Consider the following 23,327-nt stretch of genomic DNA (forward strand, 5'->3'; position numbering starts at 1 on the left):
ATCTAAGAAGACAAAGTAATATTCCAGATTAACTTCTTATGGTCAAAGTTCACAGTCATGCAGAATTTTTTGAAGGCCACATATTCGCTGTTGACTGTAGAAATTCTTTATTTCACAATTACAATTTTGGCCTTTGAGTCATTTTCATGTTGTACTGCAACAGCTAAAAGAATGCAAAAATGAAGCACTGAATGTATACACAGACCTGCACAAACATGCCATGTAGACAGTAGTACATTGCAAAAAATGGTGAAAATAATCCATCACTTACATTTTTCATCGGCACATGTCAGATTTTAAAGTCCTCCAGCATGAATGCACGTCATTGTCAAAACTAAGCCTTTTCATTGTAGAAATACAGTAACATTAAATGAGTGCAAAGCTGTACATTGTGAAATGATGACATGGGAAGTGCATTCCTCACTAATCTTGCACGGATAAACTATCTGTGGTGCACTAGAATGTACGGGCATTAACAGAGAGAGAGAGAGGAAAAAAAATGTACAGGACATGGAAAGTGCTTTTGATTATTTGGTTCCTTTATTTGAACAGAACACTATTAAATAAAAATCAAGCAGAGGAACATTAGTACAATAAAATTACATAGCAATAAGAATGGACACAGGGGGAAATAATTCCTGTATAACACAGTGGCTTCACTGAACTGAAGGTTGCAGTGTGTGGGGAGTAACAAGTTGTAAACATCAAAAATCATATACGGCAACTCTATACCTAAGCAGATACAAGAAAAGAAAGCTAGTGGGCATACATGTGGTAGTCTATGGCAACCAGGCAACACATGGCACACTATCCGGTAGGATACAAGCATTACCAAGAATTCTGTGATGCAGAGGTAGCCTACTGATCCCATGCAACTGCCGGGTGCAGTGTGGAAAAAACAATATCTAATTGGTCCAAATGAACAGCATTTTAATGCTCTGCCACTAACATTCAGAAAGGTTTGCAGATGTCAGCAATCATTGTTCCACCAAAGCATGTGGTACAGACTCACTGGCGACATCTTCTCTCCACCTGTACATGTCCAGAACATCATTACTGCACCTCGTAGCAAATCCCTTCTTCAAGTTCACACAGAACAATACACTCACTATAAAACACTATCTCACTTGGGCAAGCATGTCAGTTATTCGGCATCAGTATGGGAAGTTGCAGCCCGGGAGCTCTTTTCATTGCATACTTCTCTCTGGGAAAATGCTGCAGCAAGGTAGTGCATGGTAGAGAGAGATTCCACTACCTAGCCTGTTTTGCTCATGGCCAATCTGCGTGTCATCTGCTGCTGTCATCTGTTGAAGCAGGTGAGTGGCAGGCACACATTCACTGCAGTGCATCACCACATACTTTCTCCCCAGTGAGGAATATACTGTCACCACTGGTGACAGCAGTGGTGGAAGTGGTGGTAGTGGTAGTAGTGATGGTGGTGGTGGTGGTGGTGGTGGTGGTGCTGGTGCTGACACTGGCTGTGGCCCCCATGCTAGGAAGTAGTGCGATGATGGTTGGGAGGGTGGTGTCAGTTGCAGCATTGAAGGTAGTGGTGGCAATGACATGCATCATGTTCCCTGCAGCAAGCTGTGTTAGTGGATCCAGCATATGCTGTAGTGGTGGGTCGGTGATGGCATGCACATAGGGCCTGGTGTTGTCCCGCAGCAAGCCTGGCGCTCAAGTGATGCAATGCTGCACCGCCAGTTGGGGCGGGGGACAACATTGCATTTTATTCTGCCTGTGCAGTGGGGTGAGGTGTGGTGTACACGCAGGATTTGGCAAGATAGGAGGTAGTGTGCCAGTGCATGGACAGGCGACACACTGCAGGTGGCACACTATACATCCCACATGGGTGGTATGCTGTGCACCTTCCTGTATTGGTGTGGTGAGCATCCACTGTGGGCACCCCATGCTGGTAGGCTGGGTCATACATCACCAGCACTGTGGGAGCAGATAATAGCTCCTTGGTGCCAGGGGTGTGGCATTTTTATCTAATAATTCAGGTGTGGCAGACAGGGAAAGATCTGACGGTGAGAGCGAATTGGCTGATGTCATCGGTGACTCTGTCAGGTTGATGGGCAAGGCAGACAGGAAGGCAGCCTTCACCATGAGGTCCCAGGGGCCACTGCATGGATCAGTAGTGTTGGGTGAGGTGCGGTCATCATCATTTGACACCACTTCAATCTCAATGACCAGTGGCGCACATGGGTTCAGGAAGCCAAGCAAGTATGCCGGCTTCAGGCTGCCATGTCACTTGGGAGGCACTGGGTGCAAGCATGCCATTGAGTCATGAAGCTGCTACATGAAGGCTGGGAGGCAGGTCTTGGGCAGCAGGCGCTGTGGCTCGATGAGGGCACCTGGGAGGGTGAGCGGCTGTCCGTACATGAGCTCAGCAGAAGATGTACCTAAATCTGCCTTGTGGGCCACTCGCAAACTTATGAGAACTAGAAGCAGAGCAGTAGACCAAGCTGCAGAGTGGCACATGAGGGCAGCTTTTAGAGACCTGTGTAATCACTCCATCATGCCATTAATGACAGGATGGTAGCTTGTCATGAAATGCACAAGTGTGCTACAAGTTGCAGCAAGAGTCTTAAACAAACAAGATGTGAACTGCTGCCCATGGTGAAGTGGCGGGGGCACCAGAAACACGAGTCCCTTGTGATTAAAGTGGGTTTTGCCATTGAGTCTGCAGTTGTGTCAGGCAGAGGTAGTGTTAAGGGTATCAAGTGAACATATCAGTGATAGTAAGGAGACACCGGTGGCCGCTGGATGATGGCAGGGGACCTTCATATGTATGTGGGAGAAGCAATGCTTCACCAGGGGGAAGGAGGCAGTGGGGGATGCATGTGGGTGCCTACTTTAGAGAACTGGCACGAGAGGCTGGCATGGGCCCAGTTGGTGCAGTTGTGCTATAGAACAAGCGTGGCAGATGCATGGATACCAGGGTGGGCCAGGCTGTGCAAGTATTCGAAGGCCACCTTGCAGTAGTCCGTAAGATGGTAGTGGCAGACATGCTCCAAAAGGTGGCCTAGTGGGCAGTACTGGTGCAAACATTGCACCAGTTGGGTTTGTGGGCATCTGGTATCACACATTGTTTCAGGTGAAACCCATATTTACACCATTTTGTAGACATAATATAACACTAACCTACTGTGACACAAGCTAATGTTACCCTCTGAGAGGATTTGAGAATTTTGGCCATGTGTGTATCCAATGGCAAAGGTATCGGACTATAATTTTGATTATATTGCAATTAACAGAAAACTTAAACAGACTTTAACTTTGGGATTTAATGAAGGTAGTAAAATCTTATCTGAATGAAAAAACAAATGGTTGACAGCCTAATTAGGCACTTTAATTTGGAAATATAAGTTTAAGAAAATTGAATATCGTTTACTGAAGTTACTTTCATTAGTATTCTCTTTGAATAGCACACAGGATACAAATGGACACAGGGTACTCTGAGCTGTGGGTAGCAGTAGTTGCCAATAACGCACAAATTGGTAATCATAGAAAGCAAAAATGCACCAAACTCACACCAATAACAGCTACACTCAAAATCATTACTTGAATCAGTACTGAAATGTTACTGCAAGAAGTGCAGAACTGAATTTAGACATGAGGCTTCTGACTTAACTGACATGTAACAAGTACTAATAAAAAAATAATATCATAATTACACTGTTTATACTCCCATTTAAAGAAATATATCAGATTTCCTTAGTAGCAATAATATTCCAATTAGCTTTCTAATATGAGAAGAATATGGTGGGGACCCACAAACTGGTATAGTATCACTAGTCAAACACTATGGTTATTTCAGTAGCAAAAATTTCTGCTTCTTCTAGAATTCATAATTCTACTTTTAGGCACTGTATGCAATACTGTAAGGGCTGAATCCATAATGCTCATCATATTTATTCTCATTTAGACACTTACTGAAGGTACAGGTACTGCTTTCAGTCTGCCTAATACGTCCCTTAAACCTATCACTGGATGCCTGCCCAGTTTGACCAATATAACATTTTGTACATGTGCTTCATTCTAGTCTATATGAGGTCTGTTTGAAAAGTATATGACCTTTGGGCAGGAAAAACAACTGGCTTACCTGGAGTGCTGGACTCCTAACCACCCCCAGTTCCCTTGGGATCCCACAAACTTCTCCCAGCTGTACAGCCATTGTTGGAAGCATGCCGAAAAAGCCTCTTCGAGAATGGAGTTCAGCTCAGCTGTTGTTGCTGCCATTATGTCCTCTCTGTCTGAAACTGCATGCCTTTCAATAGCCTCTTGAGTCTGGGGAACAGCCAGAAGTCACAGGGGTGAAATCAGGAGAGAAAGGAGCCTGTTGAAGCACAGGAATCTGGTGCTTCACCATAAAAAAGGTCTGAATCAACTGCAAGGAATGTGCTGGAACGTTGTCATGATAGAGGTGCCAACTTTCTGCTGACTGCAATTCTGGTCTCTCATGCTGCACAGCATCATGTAGTTGACAGATAACATCCCTGTAGCACTCTTTGGTGATTGTTTGACCCTGTGGTGCGTACTCATAGTGTACCATACCATGGGAGTAAAAGAATGCAGCCAGCATCACTTTGATGTTGCTGCACACCTGGTGGGCCTTCTTTGGTCTTGGTGACAAGGAATGCTTCCACTGTAATGACTAGGATTTGGTTTCTGGGTTGTACCCATACACCTATGGCTTGTCACCAGTGATCACGGTGTGCATGAAGCCAGGGTCACTGTTTGTGGAGTCCAGCACGTCCTGTGAGACTTCAACAGGAATTTGCTTTTGCTCTGCCATCAGCAGCTTCAGCATGAATTTCACTGACACTTTTCATACGGTCAAATCTTCAGTCACAATGGAATGTGCGGAAAAAGTCTGATGCCCACTTCCACAATTTCTGATAGCTGCAAAATGGTGTCACCCCACCACAGCATTCACTTTGGCAATGACCTGGTCATTTCAGCATGTTGATGGCCAACAGGAGTACGGCTCACTCTCCATCAATGTGCAGCCATCTTTAGATCAGTTGTACCACTCCTTAATCTGTGTAATGCCCATAGCATCGTCACTGAAGGCTATCTGAATCTTCCGAATTGTTTCCACCTGGCTGTTGCCCAGTTCCTGGCAAAATTTGATGCCATAGCGCTGCTCCAGTTCTTCCTTCATTTCCCTTGCAATGAAAACCCGTTGCAGGCACTATACACTACCTCAACCAACTGCTGCTTGGCAGCAACTGACACTGTCAATAGGGGGGAAAAATTCATGCATACACATGAAGGTTCAAGGTCCACTAATGCAAATGCACTAGATTCAAATCCATAATGTGTTCACAAAAAACGTGAGGTTGGATACTTTTCTATTAGAACTCATATACCCCTGATCTTGTAAACTAGTTGGTTCTACCAGTGCTGTATCCAGTTTTCATATCTAATGTATTGCCTGTGTGAAAATTGATCCATATGTTGGTTTTCTTGAATGCCTGTGCAATTTTATCTGAGACTGCACCTGAGTATGGTAATTTGAAGAACTTAGTCTTTTTGCACTTAGCCCTTTCTCTTTATAGTGTAATTTTATCAGTTATATCTATTCTGTGAATTGTGATTAATTTGTCTCATAACATACATATTCTAAATCATTTGATTCAGGTACAAGAGACATGTCAAAATTGCGGTAAAATTTCACCACAAACAGAGAACAGCTGATGTTAACAAACAGCATCATAATAATAATACAATTTTGTTATTTATACATATAATAAAATCTTACACTTAATTATCTCTTGCTCAAATTATTATTTCATTCTCTATAAATTCTTCTATCGTTAGTAGCATTTCTCCCACAGAATCTCCTGTATCCTCGTTTTTAAATTTCTGACTTCATATTAAATATGTTTCGGGTCATTAGCTTGTTACATATTGTCATCTCCATATACTGTGGAGACTGTAGGGAAGCAGCCAACTCACGCTGTTGTAAATTCACATCAGTTTCCATTATGTGCCAGCCAGTCTGCTGTAACTAGCTCTGACGTCATAAATGTTGCGCAATACCTTAAAAATCAAGCAAATGAACTAAAACTTTTCTAGCATGTCAGAAATAATATTAAATTAATGTGTGTTAAATATCAGTTCGATAACTTCAGCCATTTCCGAGATTTGGACGTTTTTCTGGAAAAATCATTGGCGCAACAGAAAAGAGCTAGAGACTTCAAAATTTATATTTAGATTCATCTTTCATAATGATTTAATAAAAACAGTACTTTGGATTTCACAAATTAAGACTTTAGTGGAAATTCATGATTTTCTGGTTTTCATCTCAAAACTGAAGGAAGCAAGATAGATTAAGTAGGCTAGTAAATAAGGCTAGGATGTTTAGATTTAAATAGATTGGAGGTCCGCTATGATTATGAAGATGTGTAAAGTTTCTTTTTAATACCTATAAAATTATAGCGATAGCGGATCTCAAAAGGGACAGTTCAGAGCTCATCTGCTGCGTGCAGTGTAATTTAATTAATTCTCTCGCTCAAAGTATTTAACTTAGCCACGTCAAAATTTTATTATCAATACTTACCTGCGTGCTGAATGCACGTTTAAATTAAGAGCTTCTTCGGCCATCAGCCAAAGAAGCTATAAATTATTATGTAACTTGAAGTGGTGCGTTACTAGCCCAGCGGCTAGTCGGGAGAGCGGATTTGATCAGGCGTTCCCTCAGCCGTCCGCACCGCGGCTTTATATATAAGGACGCTACGCGAGGAAGCAAGGCCCCAGTTCTCTCCAGACGCTGAATGACACACCATCTGTGTCGGTAGTCGCGTCGCATCAGTGTATCTGCTACAAACAGCCTCGGGTGCCGTATTAAGTTACTAGAGATACGCGGAACCATGAAAACATTTCATGTGAAGTGATAATTCTGGAATGATTTTCATTATCTAGCTTCAGTTTGCGTATTGTCGTATTTTCACGTGCCGTCGCGGGACAGACATTCTACCAAAAATTTTGCGTGGCGTTTGATGAAATATTTTCATCAAATTATGGCGAGCATTCTTTTTAACATTTAATTCGGACATTTATAATTGCATCAGCGCATTAGACTCTGAACTGTTCTGTTAGTTAGGTTGTAGGGATACTTGTGTTGTTTATCAGTGAATTTCAGAATATACTCAACTATTTTGGAAAACCGTTTTTGATTAGAAATCCCGGACAATCTCCTAATTCCTCAGAGCTATAAGCTGCAGTTATAATAACATTCTCAGGTAAAGTGGGCACTAGGATATCTATTTACTGGCTCCAAGTTTTATTAAATCACTTTCTGGGGGCCACGAAGTAAATAGAGAGCCAGTGTTGAGAACGGCAAAAGACAGCATTAACAACATTCTAAAAGCTAGAAACTGATTCAACACGCAAGCTTTTATATGCAGAAAATTATTATTTTACACAAAATTATCCGCCGCCCCACATATGGTGCATCGGCCGGGAAATGTTTCTACAGTCTACAATTATTGTTACAAACTTATACATCCGCCGCCCCACAAGACCATGCATATAATTTCAACTGGTATGTGAGCAGCATAAAACTATTTTTATTTCTCATGTTATATGTGTTGTTAAAATGATTCTCCTCAATTTTTTTTTCTGATGTGTAGGAAGATTTATAATTTCCTAAATGTATATGGAAGGAACAGTTAGGATTTGTAGGTTCCGAAATAATGGGTGACAAGTCTCTGTTTGCTGTGCATTACACATGTATCTGACAATTTGCTTTTGCAGTTTCAGTATTCGAGATACACAACGTGAACTTCATCAAAAAATTATACCATATCTAATAACAGATTCAAAATAACTATGATAAGCAATTTTTCATGCACTGAAGTAAGTGGAATTTGCCAATATTTGCATTGCAAATCCAAAACTGCATAGTTTATTGGACAGGAAGTCAATATGTGCATTCCAGCTTAGGTTATTGTCTACATTTAGCCCCAGGAATTTGGCTGTGTCAACTTCTTCCATAAGTTAATTGTTATGTTATATTTAAAGTCCCATACATTTTGAATGTTTGGTTTTGAAATGTACGATAAGGATTTTTGCAATGTCCAGTTTCAACCCATTTAACTGGAACCAGTTCTCTAAGGATCCAGTGTGCTTACGATGGATCTAGGAAATTTTTCTGCATTGTCATCTTCAATTAAAACAAAAACATCATCTGCAAAAAGAACTGATGGGGAATTTATGTTTATGGGTAAGTCATTTACATAGAACATGAACAGGATTGGCCCCAAAATGGAGCCTTGAGGCACACCTTGTGATACTGTACTTGATTTAGAATAATATTCACAGCATCATAAGTGATAGTTACCCTTTGTTTTCTGTTGTGCTCTTAATCCCTGTTTCTCTCAGTTTTTCACTCAAATAGTCCAGTAATCCTTTCCACTCTGAAACCATTGTTAATAACTACTCCTTGCAAAATAGCTAGTTCCTTTTTTATTTCATTATCATCTAGTGGCAGGTAGGTTAGTATACATAAACAGAGTTAAAACAGGCTCACTTGTGGCACACAGGATGTCAAGAATCATAACTTATTGTGCAATGTATGGTGGTAGGCTTATGAAAAATTCCAGATTTATGTTGGCTGTTGATATTTGAAATTTGGAGGTCTAGGAAACTGACACTTTAATTAACTTCTACTTCTGTCATACATTTTATACTACGATGCAGTCTGTTAAGTTGGTCATGTATTATATCTATATCAGTAACAGATGCCTCAAAAAGTACTAAAGTATCATCCACATTTCATTGATAGTACCAAATTTTCTTTGCTGTCTGTTCGAAATCAGTGACAAAACATGTTTCTAATGTGTTTATGAAAATGTCAGCTAAAGTTCCCGCTAAACAACTGGCCATAGCAAGACCTTCGTGTTGTGCACAAATGGTTCCCTGGAATGTGAAGTAATTATGGGAGGCAACCAACTCTAATAATTCAAACAATTTGCAAATCTCAGCCACTGTGAGTTTCTTTGTGCTTAATTAAATTCTTTCTTATTACTTCTATTGTCTCTTTAACTGGGACAGTTGGGAAACTGTGAAACAAATAATTTATACGGTCAGTGAGTAATACGATGTCCTTTATAATAAAACAGTTTAAATCACTTAATAAAGGCAAGTCCTTTGGTCCAGACTGTAAGCCAGTCAGTTTTCTTTCAGAGTAAACTGATACAATAGCTCCATGCTTAGCAATCATATACAACGGCTCACTCATAAGGTCTGTACCTAAAGACTGGAAAGTTACACTAGGAAAATAGGAGTAATCTGCTGAATTACAGATCCATATCACTAATGCTGTTATGCAGTAGGGTTTTGGAATACATACTGTGTTTGAACATTATGAATTACCTCAAAGAGGACAATTTATTGACAAATAGCCAACATGGATTCAGACACTATCATTCTTGTGAAACACAACTAGCTCTTTACTCTCACAAAGTAATGATTACTATCAACAGGGTATGTCAAACTGATTCCATACTTTTAGATTTCCAGAAAGTTTTTGGCACCATTCCTTACAAGTGATTCCTAATCATATTGCATGCTACAGAGTATCATCTCAGTTGTGCAACAGGATTTGTTTTGTGATTTCCTGTCTGAGAGGTCACAGTTGATAGTAAGTGACTGAAAGTAATATCTGGGATTCGCCAAGGAAGTGTTACAGGCCCTCTGCTGTTCCTGACCTATACAAGTGATTTAGGAGACAATCTGAGCAGATCTGTTAGATTGTTTGCAGATGATGCTGTCATTTACTGTCTTGTAAAGTCATCAGATGATCAAAACCAATTACAAAATGATTTAAACAAGCTATCTTTCTGGTGCAAAAAGTGGTAAATGACTCTAAACATTGAAAAATGTGAAGTTATTATCATGAGTACTAACAGGAATCTGCTAAATGCTGGTTACATGATAAATTGCACAAATGGCTGTAAATTCAACTAAATACTTAAGGATTATAATTATACATAATCTAAATTGGAATGATCACATAAATAATGTTGTAGGTGCAGCAATCAAAGATTGTGATTTATTGGCAGAACAGTTACAAAATGCAGCAGGTTTACTAAAGATACTGCTTACACCACACTTGTCTGCTCTCTTCTGGAGTATTATTGTGCAGTCTGGGATCCACATCAGATAGGACTGATGGAGGACATCAAGAAAGTTCAAAGAAGGGCAGCTCATTTTTTAATCATCACAAAATAGAGGAGAAAGTGCCACAGACATGATACATGTATTAGGGTGGCAATCATTAAAGCAAGGCACTTTTCATTGTGGCGGGATCTTACGAAATTTAAATCACCAAATATTTTGTTGGTGCCCACCTACACAGGGAGAAATGACCACCATAATAAAATAAGAGAAATCAGAGCTCACACAGAAAGATTTATGTGTTTGTTTTTCCCCGTACACTGTTTGAGGGTGGAATGGTAGGGAAATAGCTTAAAGGTGGTTTATGGAATATCTGACAGGCATCTGATTGTGATTTGCAAAGTAATCATGTAGGTGCAGACATAAATCTTCTAAGAGAAGTTGTAAGTCAGTATTGCCTCACACATTGCTACATTTCTCTGGAAAACTGATCTTCGTTGAGGCCAACTTCTAAAAGTGTTTCCGTTCTTTTGTAAATAAGTCATGTCAGTATTTTGCAACCATGTTTTATTAAACTGTGTATTCTGTAATACTCACACTGTCAGCACCCATTTCATTGGAATTGGAATTATCACATTTTGCTTTAAGTCTTAGGATATTTCACCCATTTCATACATCTTGCACACCAGGTGGAATAGTTTTATCATGAATGGCTCTCCCAAGGATGTTAGCAGTTCTGAGGGAATGTAGTCTACTCCAGGGGCCTTGTTTTGATTTAGGTCTTTCAGTGCTCTGTCAAATTCTTTCCACACTATCACATCTCCCATCTCATCTTCATTTACATTCTCTGCCCTTTCTATAAGAATACCTTCAACGTCATTTCCCTTTATAGCCCCTCTGTATACTCCTTCGCCCTTCCTACTTTCCCTTCTTTGCTTAGCACTGGTTTTCTGTCTGAGCTCTTGATATTCATACAGCTGCTTCTCTCTTCTCCAGAGGTCTCTTTCATTTTTGTTGTAGGTGGTATCTATCTTTGCCCTAGCTATACACGTTTCCATAGCTTTGCATTCGTCACTAAGCCATTGCTGCTTAGCTATTTTGCACTTTCTATCAGTCTCATTTTTTAGACATCTATATTCCCTTTTCCCTGCTTCATTTTTATATTTTCTCCTTTCATCAATTAAATTCTATCTCTCCTGTAATATTGAAAGATTTCTACTAGACTTTTTTTTTCCCCCCCATTTGATCCTCTGCTTCCTTCACTGTTTCATCTCTCAAAGCTACCCATTCCTCTTCTACTGTATTCCTTTATTCTGTTTCAGGCCATTGTTGCCTAAAGTTCCCTTGGAAACTCTCAACAACGTCTGCTTCTTTCAACTTATCCAGGTCCCATCTCCTTAATTTCCTATCTTTTTCACAATTTCTTCAGTTTTAATCTTCTACCAAAAAATTGTGGTCTGAGGCCACACCTGCCCCTGGAAATGTCTTAACAGTTTTAAAATCTGGTTCTGAAATCTCTGTCTTCCAATGTCTCCATCTCTCTTCAACGTATAAAACCTCCTTTCATGACTTGTGAACCAAGTGTATGATTAAATTACCCAATGTGCAAAATTGTACCAGATGACTTCCTCTTTTATGTCTTTCCCCCCACAGTTCATATTCTTCTATTTTTCCTTCTCTTCCTCTTACAATTATTGCATTCCAGTCCCTCATGACAATAAAATTTTCCTATCCCTTAACTATATGATTAATTTCTTTTACCACAATGTATATTCTTTTAATGTTTTCATCATCTGCAGTGCTAGTTTGCATATAATCTTGTATGACCGTGGTCAGGGTTGGCTTTGGGTCTGTCTTTGCTACAATAATGCATTCACTATGCTGATCATAGTAGCTTGCCAGTGCTTGTATTCTTTTAATCCTTAGTAGACCTACTCCTGAATTACCCCTATTTGATTATGTATTTATAGCCTCATACTCACATAACCAGAAGTCTTGTTCCTCCTGACAGTGAACTTCACTAATTCCCCCTACATCTGGCTTCAACCTATTCATTTCCCTTTTTAAATTTTTTAACCTGTCTGCCCAATTAAGGGATTTAACATTCCAAGCTCTGACCCGTAGGATGCCAGTTTTGTTGTTCCTGATGACAACATCCTCCTGAGTACCCCTATCTGGAGATTCAAATGGGGTACTAATTTACCTCCAGAATATTTTACGCAAGAGAATATCATCATTTAACCATACTGTAGAACTGTGTGCCCTTGGAAAAAATATCAGCTGTAATTTCCTCTTGCTTTCAGCATTTTGGAGTACCAGCACAGCAAGGCCATGTTGGCTGATGTTACAAGGCCAGATCAGTTACTCACCTAAACTACTGCCCCTGCAACCACTGAAAAGGGTGCTGCCCCTCTTCAGGAACCACCTGTTTGTCTGGATTCTCCACAGATACCCCTCCGTTGTGATCACACCTACAGTACAGCTGTTTGTATGCATGTTTTGGTACAAGTCCCTGACAATACACACACCTATAAAATCTGAACATTCAGTTTTAAAAATTTCCTTTACACCATGTTCAAGTATTATTGATCATCTTGTATTTATCATGTATTGCCCAGAACTGAATGAATTGTTTTTAAACTGGTGACCCTTTATAGAAAACAGTTTTGTGGAAATTTCATTTATAATTACTTCTCTTATAGCATCTGTCAAAAACTGAGCACAGGTCAAGCTTGAAAACTGGAAGAAGTTTTACTGAACTGTGAAAAAAAGAAGCAAAATAGAAACAATGAACAGTCTAAGCTCAAGATGTGCAACATTGAGTGAACTGTGAGAATCACGGCGTCATGGTTGTGTGGTCACAGTGATGGACTGCAAAGCAGAAGATCCGTGTTCAAATCTTCCTTGTGCTCCCCCCCCCCCTTTTCTTTTTTATTCACAAAATTATGAACTTGCTGTCTGGTCATGATGTGTGTGTTCGCCTTATCTAGTCTTGACAACTGTCATACTATACATTGCTTATATAATTTATTTATTTATTTAGATTGCTTTTGCATGGAGTCATCAATATGATGGCTTTTGCAAACATCAAGTATAGTTACAAACATAAAATACATTTAGATCTTAGCCTTACAGGTAGTAATTAAACAGTAAATTCATGCTTATCAAAATACAGGGTGATTCAAAAAGAATACCACAACTTTAAAAATGTGTATTTAATGAAAGAAACATAATATAACCTTCTGTTATACATCATTACAAAGAGTATTTAAAAAGGTTTTTTTTCACTCAAAAACAAGTTCAGAGATGTTCAATATGGCCCCCTCCAGACACTCGAGCAATATCAACCCCATACTCCAACTCGTTCCACACTCTCTGTAGCATATCAGGCGTAACAGTTTGGATAGCTGCTGTTATTTCTCGTTTCAAATCATCAATGGTGGCTGGGAGAGGTGGCTGAAACACCATATCCTTAACATACCCCCATAAGAAAAAATCGCAGGGGGTAAGATCAGGGCTTCTTGGAGGCCAGTGATGAAGTGCTCTGTCACGGGCTGCCTGGCGGCCGATCCATCGCCTCGGGTAGTTGACGTTCAGGTAGTTACGGACAGATAAGTGCCAATGTGGTGGCGCTCCATCCTGCTGAAATATGATTTGTTGTGCTTCTTGTTCGAGCTGAGGGAACAGCCAACTCTCTAACATCTCCAGATACTGTAGTCCAGTTACAGTAGCACCTTCGAAGAAAGGTGATGCTGACGCTTAGTCAGCAGCGCCTCAAGCGAACAAATGTACAACTAAATGAAACTTTATAGCTCCCTTAATTCGCCGAAAGATAGTGCTTAGCTCTGCCTTTTGTCGTTGCAGAGTTTTAAATTCCTAAAGTTGTGGTATTCTTTTTGAATCACCCTGTACATTACATCTTACACATATTAATACAACCAATTATTTTATGCATTATTTTACAGCTCTTAAACTTAACCATTTAAAATTTGTTGAGTGAATAGCAACACTTTTCAATTAAGAATTCTTTGTTTTGATTTGAATTACTTTTTATTACTGTTTTTCATGGATTCTGGCAGTTTATTATACCATATCAGTCCATTAGTATATGGGCTCTGGTCCGTCATTTTTAATCTTGTTCTTTGTCGGTAGTAATTCTCTTTGGACCTGGTGTTGTGGTTATGTATATCACTACATTTAGTTACTTCAGTTTTCTGTCAGACAAAAAAAGTAATTAATTTATAAAGATAGAAAGAGTATATGGTGAAGTGGGCCGCCCGGTTAGCCATGCGGTCTAACACACTGCTTTCCAAACGGGAAGGCATGCCGATCCCCGGCACGAATCCGCCCAGCGGATAAGTGTCGAGGTCCAGTGTGCCGGCCAGTCTGTAGATGGTTTTTAAGGCGGTTTTCCATCCGCCTCGGTGAATGCAGGCTGGTTTCCCTTATTCCACCTCAGTTACACTATGACGGCGATTGCTGCGCAAACTCTTTCTCCATGTATGCGTACACCATAATTACTCTACCACAAAACATTGGGGTTACACTTGTCTGGTGTGAGACATACCCGGGTGGGTCCACTGGGGGCCGAACTGCACAATAACCCTGGGTTTGGTGTGGGGCAGTGGTGGGGTGAGTGGACTACTGTAGCCTGTTGTAGGGTTGTGTACCACTGTGTGCTACAGCAGGAACGAAGCCTCTATGTTGTTCCTAGGTCCCCAGTTCCATACAGTGAAATACAATACAATATGTTGAAGAACCTGTGTCGTCTGAAAACATCAGTCTTTATAGCCTAGTCCATGTACACTCCTGGAAATTGAAATAAGAACACTGTGAATTCATTGTCCCAGGAAGGGGAAACTTTATTGACACATTCCTGGGGTCAGATACATCACATGATCACACTGACAGAACCACAGGCACATAGACACAGGCAACAGAGCATGCACAATGTCGGCACTAGTACAGTGTATATCCACCTTTCGCAGCAATGCAGGCTGCTATTCTCCCATGGAGACGATCGTAGAGATGCTGGATGTAGTCCTGTGGAACGGCTTGCCATGCCATTTGCACCTGGCGCCTCAGTTGGACCAGCGTTCGTGCTGGACGTGCAGACCACGTGAGACGACGCTTCATCCAGTCCCAAACATGCTCAATGGGGGACAGATCCGGAGATCTTGCTGGCCAGGGTAGTTGACTTACACCTTCTAGAGCACGTTGGGTGGCACGGGATACATGCGGACGTGCATTGTCCTGTTGGAACAGCAAGTTCCCTTGCCGGTCTAGGAATGGTAGAACGATGGGTTCGATGACGGTTTGGATGTACCGTGCACTATTCAGTGTCCCCTCGACGATCACCAGTGGTGTACGGCCAGTGTAGGAGATCGCTCCCCACACCATGATACCGGGTGTTGGCCCTGTGTGCCTCGGTCGTATGCAGTCCTGATTGTGGCGCTCACCTGCACGGCGCCAAACACGCATACGACCATCATTGGCACCAAGGCAGAAGCAACTCTCATCGCTGAAGACGACACGTCTCCATTCGTCCCTCCATTCACGCCTGTCGCGACACCACTGGAGGCGGGCTGCACGGTGTTGGGGCGTGAGCAGAAGACGGCCTATCGGTGTGCGGGACCATAGCCCAGCTTCATGGAGACGGTTGCGAATGGTCCTCGCCGATACCCCAGGAGCAACAGTGTCCCTAATTTGCTGGGAAGTGGCGGTGTGGTCCCCTACGGCACTGCGTAGGATCCTACGGTCTTGGCGTGCATCCGTGCGTCGCTGCGGTCCGGTCCCAGGTCGACGGGCACGTGCACCTTCCACCGACCACTGGCGACAACATCGATGTACTGTGGAGACCTCACGCCCCACGTGTTGAGCAATTCGGCGGTACGTCCACCCGGCCTCCCGCATGCCCACTATACGCCCTCGCTCAAAGTCCGTCAACTGCACATACGGTTCACGTCCACGCTGTCGCGGCATGCTACCAGTGTTAAAGACTGCGATGGAGCTCCGTATGCCACGGCAAACTGGATGACACTGACGGCGGCGGTGCACAAATGCTGCGCAGCTAGCGCCATTCGACGGCCAACACCGCGGTTCCTGGTGTGTCCGCTGTGCCGTGCGTGTGATCATTGCTTGTACAGCCCTCTCGCAGTGTCCGGAGCAAGTATGGTGGGTCTGACACACCGGTGTCAATGCGTTCTTTTTTCCATTTCCAGGAGTGTATAATCCTTAACCCTCTTTTTGTAGCAATAGTACTCTGTTAAGGTGAATGTCTGCAGCACAACTGCATATTTCTATACAATAGCTAAGATGGGGATAGATTGTCCCATAATACACAGTATTAAGTGTGTGGGTGGACACCACTTTGGACAGTTGGCTAAGAAGATACAGCTCATTGCTGACTTTTTTACATACAGCATTAATGTGGCCAATCCATTGGGGGTTTGAGTCCAGATAGACCCCTAGAAATTTACACTCGTTTGCTTCCCCTGCCACTATGCCACATACATCATTTATGCATGAGTGGTGTGATTGCCAGTTGCAAATATTAGCATCTGGGATTTATGTATATTGACCTTCAATCCTTGTGCATGAAAATATGAACTTAATTCTAGTATCCCATTACTTGCTGAAAATTTCAGTTCCTCACAACATTTACCATGAAATAAAACTGAGGTGTAATCAGTATAATTTACAATGTGCAAGTTAATGGGGTGTACAACATCATTAATACACTCCTGGAAATTGAAATAAGAACACCGTGAATTCATTGTCCCAGAAAGGGGAAACTTTATTGACACATTCCTGGGGTCAGATACATCACATGATCACACTGACAGAACCACAGGCACATAGACACGGGCAACAGATCGTGCACAATGTCGGCACTAGTACAGTGTATATCCACCTTTAGCAGCAATGCAGGCTGCTATTCTCCCATGGAGACTATCGTAGAGATGCTGGATGTAGTCCTGTGGAACGGCTTGCCATGCCATTTCCACCTGGCGCCTCAGTTGGACCAGCGTTCGTGCTGGACGTGCAGACCGCGTGAGACGACGCTTCATCCAGTCCTAAACATGCTCAATGGGGGACAGATCCGGAGATCTTGCTGGCCAGGGTAGTTGACTTACACCTTCTAGAGCACGTTGGGTGGCACGGGATACATGCGGACGTGCATTGTCCTGTTGGAACAGCAAGTTCCCTTGCCGGTCTAGGAATGGTAGAACGATGGATTCGATGACGGTTTGGATGTACCGTGCACTATTCAGTGTCCCCTCGACGATCACCAGTGGTGTACGGCCAGTGTAGGAGATCGCTCCCCACACCATGATGCCGGGTGTTGGCCCTGTGTGCCTCGGTCGTATGCAGTCCTGATTGTGGCGCTCACCTGCACAGCGCCAAACACGCATACGACCATCATTGCCACCAAGGCAGAAGCAACTCTCATCGCTGAAGACGACACGTCTCCATTCGTCCCTCCATTCACGCCTGTCGCGACACCACTGGAGGCGGGCTGCACGATGTTGGGGCGTGAGCGGAAGACGGCCCAACGGTGTGCGGGACCGTAGCCCAGCTTCATGGAGACGGTTGCGAATGGTCCTCGCCGATACCCCAGGAGCAACAGTGTCCCTAATTTGCTGGGAAGTGGCGGTGCGGTCCCCTACGGCACTGCGTAGGATCCTACTGTCTTGGCGTGCATCCGTGCGTCGCTGCGGTCCGGTCCCAGGTCGACGGGCACGTGCACCTTCCGCCGACCACTGGCGACAACATCGATGTACTGTGGAGACCTCACGCCCCACGTGTTGAGCAATTCGGCGGTACGTCCACCCAGCCTCCCGCATGCCCACTATACGCCCTCGCTCAAAGTCCGTCAACTGCACATACGGTTCACGTCCACGCTGTCGCGGCATGCTACCAGTGTTAAAGACTGCGATGGAGCTCCGTATGCCACGGCAAACCGGCTGACACTGACGGCGGCGGTGCACAAATGCTGCGCAGCTAGCGCCATTCGACGGCCAACACCGCGGTTCCTGGTGTGTCCGCTGTGCCGTGCGTGTGATCATTGCTTGTACAGCCCTCTCGCAGTGTCCGGAGCAAGTATGGTGGGTCTGACACACCGGTGTCAATGTGTTCTTTTTTCCATTTCCAGGAGTGTATATGCTAAAAAGAGGAAAGGTCCAAGAATTGAGCCTTGAGGGGCTCCCTGTGTCATTGTTTCACTTGTGGATTTAAAAGTTAAGATCTGATTGTCAATCTGATGTATAAGTTTGGTACACTGTTTCCGATTCACAAGACAGGTGGATAGAAGTTTCATTGATACATAAACCCGCAGTTTTTTTAAGAGAAGCTCATAGTTTACCAAGTCAAAAGCTTTGCTCAGGTCAAGGAATATTCCAGCTCTGTGCATACCCTGTTCTGTCTTGCTGTATACTTCATGGAAGAAACTGGCAACAGCAGTGGTCCTGCTTAGGTCTTTCCTAAACCCATGCTGTGATTCGGTAAGCATTTTGTATCTTGAGACAAATATTGTGAGTTGTGACAGGATAACTGTTTCAAATACTTTACTGAAGGTAGGGATTAGTGATATCAGTCTACAATTTGAAACTACTTCTTAATTTCCCTTCTTACTGACTGGCTGAATTACACTTATTTTTAAGGCATTTGGGTATGTGTTTTCATTAATACTACAGTTGATAAGATAGGTAAGGGTTGGCACATTTCTTTAAAACTACACTTGATATACCATCCCATCCAGATGAATGCTTGTTCTTTAGCTTTTGTATTGTGTGAAATATTTCCTGTTGATTCACCTCCATAAATTCGAGCTCTATACCATCTGTGATATCATTTGGTGTGCCAGCCTCTGGATCTATAATAGGGGCTGGTTGGTCAAAAGGAGAGAGATAAAATGCTTATTGAATAAATTACATACTTCATTTGGATCTTTCACTAGATGGCCCTCATGAATAACGCTAACTGGTGAACTCTGTCCCTTGCTGGTGGCTTTACAATGTTTATTGATTAGTTGTGTTGTCTGAAAACATCACGGCAAGAGTCTCTATAGCCTAGTCCATGTATAATCCTTAACCCTCTTTTTGTAGCAATAGTACTCTGTTAAGATGAATGTCTGCACACCAATTACCTATGTTGGCTGAACACTCCAATGCATCATTGTTTATCTCTTTCCTCAAGTGTAAAAGTCCGTCTTATAAGTCTTTTTGGCTTGATTGTTCTTTTCCTTCAACATATATAGCTTTTTTCCTTATACAGAGTCAAGATCATATATATTCCGCCTTAAGTTAATCAGCCTAGGTGTAGATTTTGGCCTAGTATTACTTTCAAGACGAGAGTTGGTTTGTACCCTGGTTATTTCTTTGAGGGGCAGCAGCAGTCGAAATGCTTCAGTACTGTCCTATAAAATTTTTACCATTTGTTTTCTGACCCTTTAGTTTGGTAAATAGTGTCCCATTTCTCCTCTGCTAACTTGGTTTTGAAGGCGCTGATGTTGGTGCTATTCTGGATCTGCTTCTTCTCAATTATCTTAGTCACTGTTGGTGCAGCAAACCTTAAATATTCTAACACTTGACAATAGTGATCTGAGTAATGAAAATCAACACTTCAAATGTTAACAGTCTTTTACATTTTTGTTGACTTCACTCTTAGTGTCAAGAGTTCACTATATTTGTGAGATTATACGAGTTTAATATATCTGTTATTTTCAAATAGGGTATACTACAGGAGTTTAAGTCTCCAACTATGCTAAGGTCAGTGGGGCCTGTTTGTTTAATTGCCCTGTGAGGTCTATCAATATATTACAACACATCTGTATTTGGTGGCCGGTACATATCCATAACTTTATGTTTAGCTAACCTGTTTGAATGAGTATTTATGTGGACCTCAACACCAGACATTTCAGTTGTTCCTTCTTTGCAGTATTGTTCAACAAATGAGATTTTCTTAAATGGAAGATTTTCATTTACAAATATTGCCACCCCACCCCCTTTGTGTTGTTGCCTGCAGTAACTATCTGCTAACACATAACCATCTAATTTGTAATACTCAGTTTCATTGTCTTTTCGTCCATGTTCTGTAATTACTAACAGGTGTGGTGAATTCTCATCCACAAATACTTGCAGCAAATTGAGTTTATTCCTAAGATACTGTACATTTAGATATGTTATCCTAGGGCACCAATATTTTACAACATTCTGGGACATGGTATTCTGAATCAGTCTAATTATTACCCAAGTCTTTAACACTGCATTGTAATGACAATTTACTCACTTCCAAGTCAGTTTCTTTGACATGTGAACAGGATTCCTTCCAATCCAAGGGGTTTAGTTCAGTAAAACTTTGTTGCTTGATACTGAGCCTAAAAAAACTTGTTGATTATAATCTAAGATGATTGGGTCCGTAGTTTTATGCAGCACCTTACAAAGTTCCGTTATCCGGTTCACTAACTTGAGCTTTCCACATTCATTCATCACGCACACAATCACCCCAAGTGCAGCAAATATCGTCATTGACAAACTTCAGGTTTATGTCCACACACCTCTCGTGTAACCAGAAGTTGCACTTCACACACAGGATGCCCTTAATCACATGTTTTTCACATTTTTTACATGACAAGTTGTTATAAAATTGCTTTTCTACCGAGACTGATGCAGCACTGCACTGATCTACCAGCACCATCTTTCCAATAATGAGTTATGTGGTAAGAATATATTACCATCGCAAGTAAATATAATGAAAGCCTAGACCCCTCTCAGAAATGAAAACGACAAATAAATGGGTGTGAACTATGTTACAACAAAGGAATTCAAGGGTCAAAACTTCCAAAACGGAACAAGTCATAACCGGTGGTACTTTTGCAGGATAAATAGGAGGTACGTGCATCTGGAGGTGCCTTCCTTACACCTCGCTGGTGCAAATGGATGTAACACCATGGCACATACACCAATTTGAGTACAGTGAACAGACATGTCAATGACCAGACAGACAGTTAATAATTTTGTTGGGGGGGGGGGGGGAGGGGGGGCAGGGGGACAAAAAATAATATTTTTTTGGGCATGAGGGAGATTAGAACACGGCTTTCTCTATTCACAGTTCGACACCGTGACCACGTAACCGCAACGCCTTGGCTATTCAGTTTCAGTCAATGATGTACATCTTCTGTTTGGACCATTCACCGTACCTCCTTTCTGTTTTCATGCTTGATCAATGTTCAGTTTTTGAGAGGCTATCCACTAGGCCATCTTACCGCTAAATCAGGAGGGGAGGGGGAGGGGGGGGGGGGGAATTGGGCGTGTCCCTTGTCAGTGGAGTCTCAAAGTCTTTCAAGATGAAGTAAATAATTCTGTACTCTCCTGATAACATATGTCGATCACATCACACCTTTTATGATACAACATTGTTCTCTCACAGTGCTACAGTTTTACACTTAATCAACGGATTATGGTGTTCCCAAAACATCTGCAGAATGGTTAAAGCCAAAACTACTTAAAAGTAAATAAAAGGTGTAAATAGGAAAGAATCCTGTATTAAGCCATCAGTCATCTAACTGAGAACTTACCCATGGTGTCCCAAAAAAGACATTTTTCTTGCAAGTATTAGTCAGTAAAATTCACAGATCTAGGACAGTTTTGTTAGTAGAAGATACAAGCATTGTGAAAAGTAGGAACTCTAGAATAGTTTTAGGGAAGGATGTTGACAAATTTACTACAACACATATTTATGAAAATTTAATTGCCACAAAACTATAAAGACACACAGTTCTCACTTGTAAAGTGTTCCCAACCTGTGTATGTCTAAAATACAATGCCAAACATTATATGAAAAGTTCTGTCAGAATGTAAATAATTCGGGAAACTTCAGCAGTACTAGCACTGTGTATTCAATACTAAAACAGATTGATAGAAGTCAACATTGTTAAGTTCTTGCTGTCACTACTTGATGATAAATTCAGTTGGGAGGAACATACCACAGAACCTCTGAAATGCCTAGCAAATGTTTATTTGCAATGCAGATGCTATTGAACACATGATCTAAAAATTTTAAAAAGCTGGCATATTTTGCTTTCTTTGATTCTGTAACATCATATTGGATGATATTCTAAGGGAATTCACCAAGCCAAGCAAAAGTTTCCCTAGCACAAAAGCATGTAATACAAATTGTTGTGGGAATTCAATGAGATCCTCAGAGGCCTGGATGAACTATGGATACTAAATACTACTTTCCATTACATTCATTCCTTTATCAAATATCTCAATAATATATTTCTTTTTGTAAGAATAATCTACATAAAGATTTAAAGTCACTTACTTTGGTCCCGAAAGGTGTGTTATAAACAAACACACATAATCAATAATTTGCCAGCAGCCATAAAAACAGTAGCCACTAACATTGCACAATATATGGGAAGCCTATAGGATTTATTGGTGACTAACTCTTCCTACTTCATTAACAAATTTCTTAATATAACCAACTGATGTAATCAACATCAATATTATGTGTGTATCACATAACATCTGATGTTTCTTCAAGTGTAGTAATTTCATTTGTATGGAGGACATTTGTTACAAATATTTCTAAAATTTACTGTTAATTTTTGTCATTTGACGCATCTTTACTTCGTAAGCAGTAAGATTTTGCGCTTTGTAAATAAACTGGTGAGTATTCAGAGGCCTACAACTAAAACATCTAAGTAACCCCTAAGTGTGATTATAATAGAGGGAAACATTCCACGTAGGACCTAAGTACTCTACTACCCTGAGTAGCTGCTTCCTTTGCATCATGCACCCCTGACGTATGGAGCAGCTTTTGAAGGTGGGGACACATTTAAGTAATCAGTATCTGCCTGAATCCCTCTTAAATCAACCTTATAACAACAGTTTATTCTCATTGGAAAATAATCTTGCAAAAGTGATGTTACATATTGACTCCCACAAGGCCACCTGTGGATACAGCAAGACACTGATACTGGGTACAGATCTGGACTGCTGTCCCGTAACCTAGATTTCAGTCTTATCCTTTCTGTAAGTCGTGGGAAGTGGATGCAGGGACGGTTCCCCTACAAACCATTTTTTGAAGATTTATTTGTGTAGCGTTACACTGACAATTGCCTGTGGTACCACCTCATTTTTTTTGACAAATTTCCTTGTGCCCTGCCAATCAGTTTTCATGTTTGGATA

This window comes from Schistocerca piceifrons, chromosome X, assembly GCF_021461385.2.
Source record: "Schistocerca piceifrons isolate TAMUIC-IGC-003096 chromosome X, iqSchPice1.1, whole genome shotgun sequence".
NCBI classification, from domain to species: Eukaryota; Metazoa; Arthropoda; class Insecta; order Orthoptera; family Acrididae; genus Schistocerca; species Schistocerca piceifrons.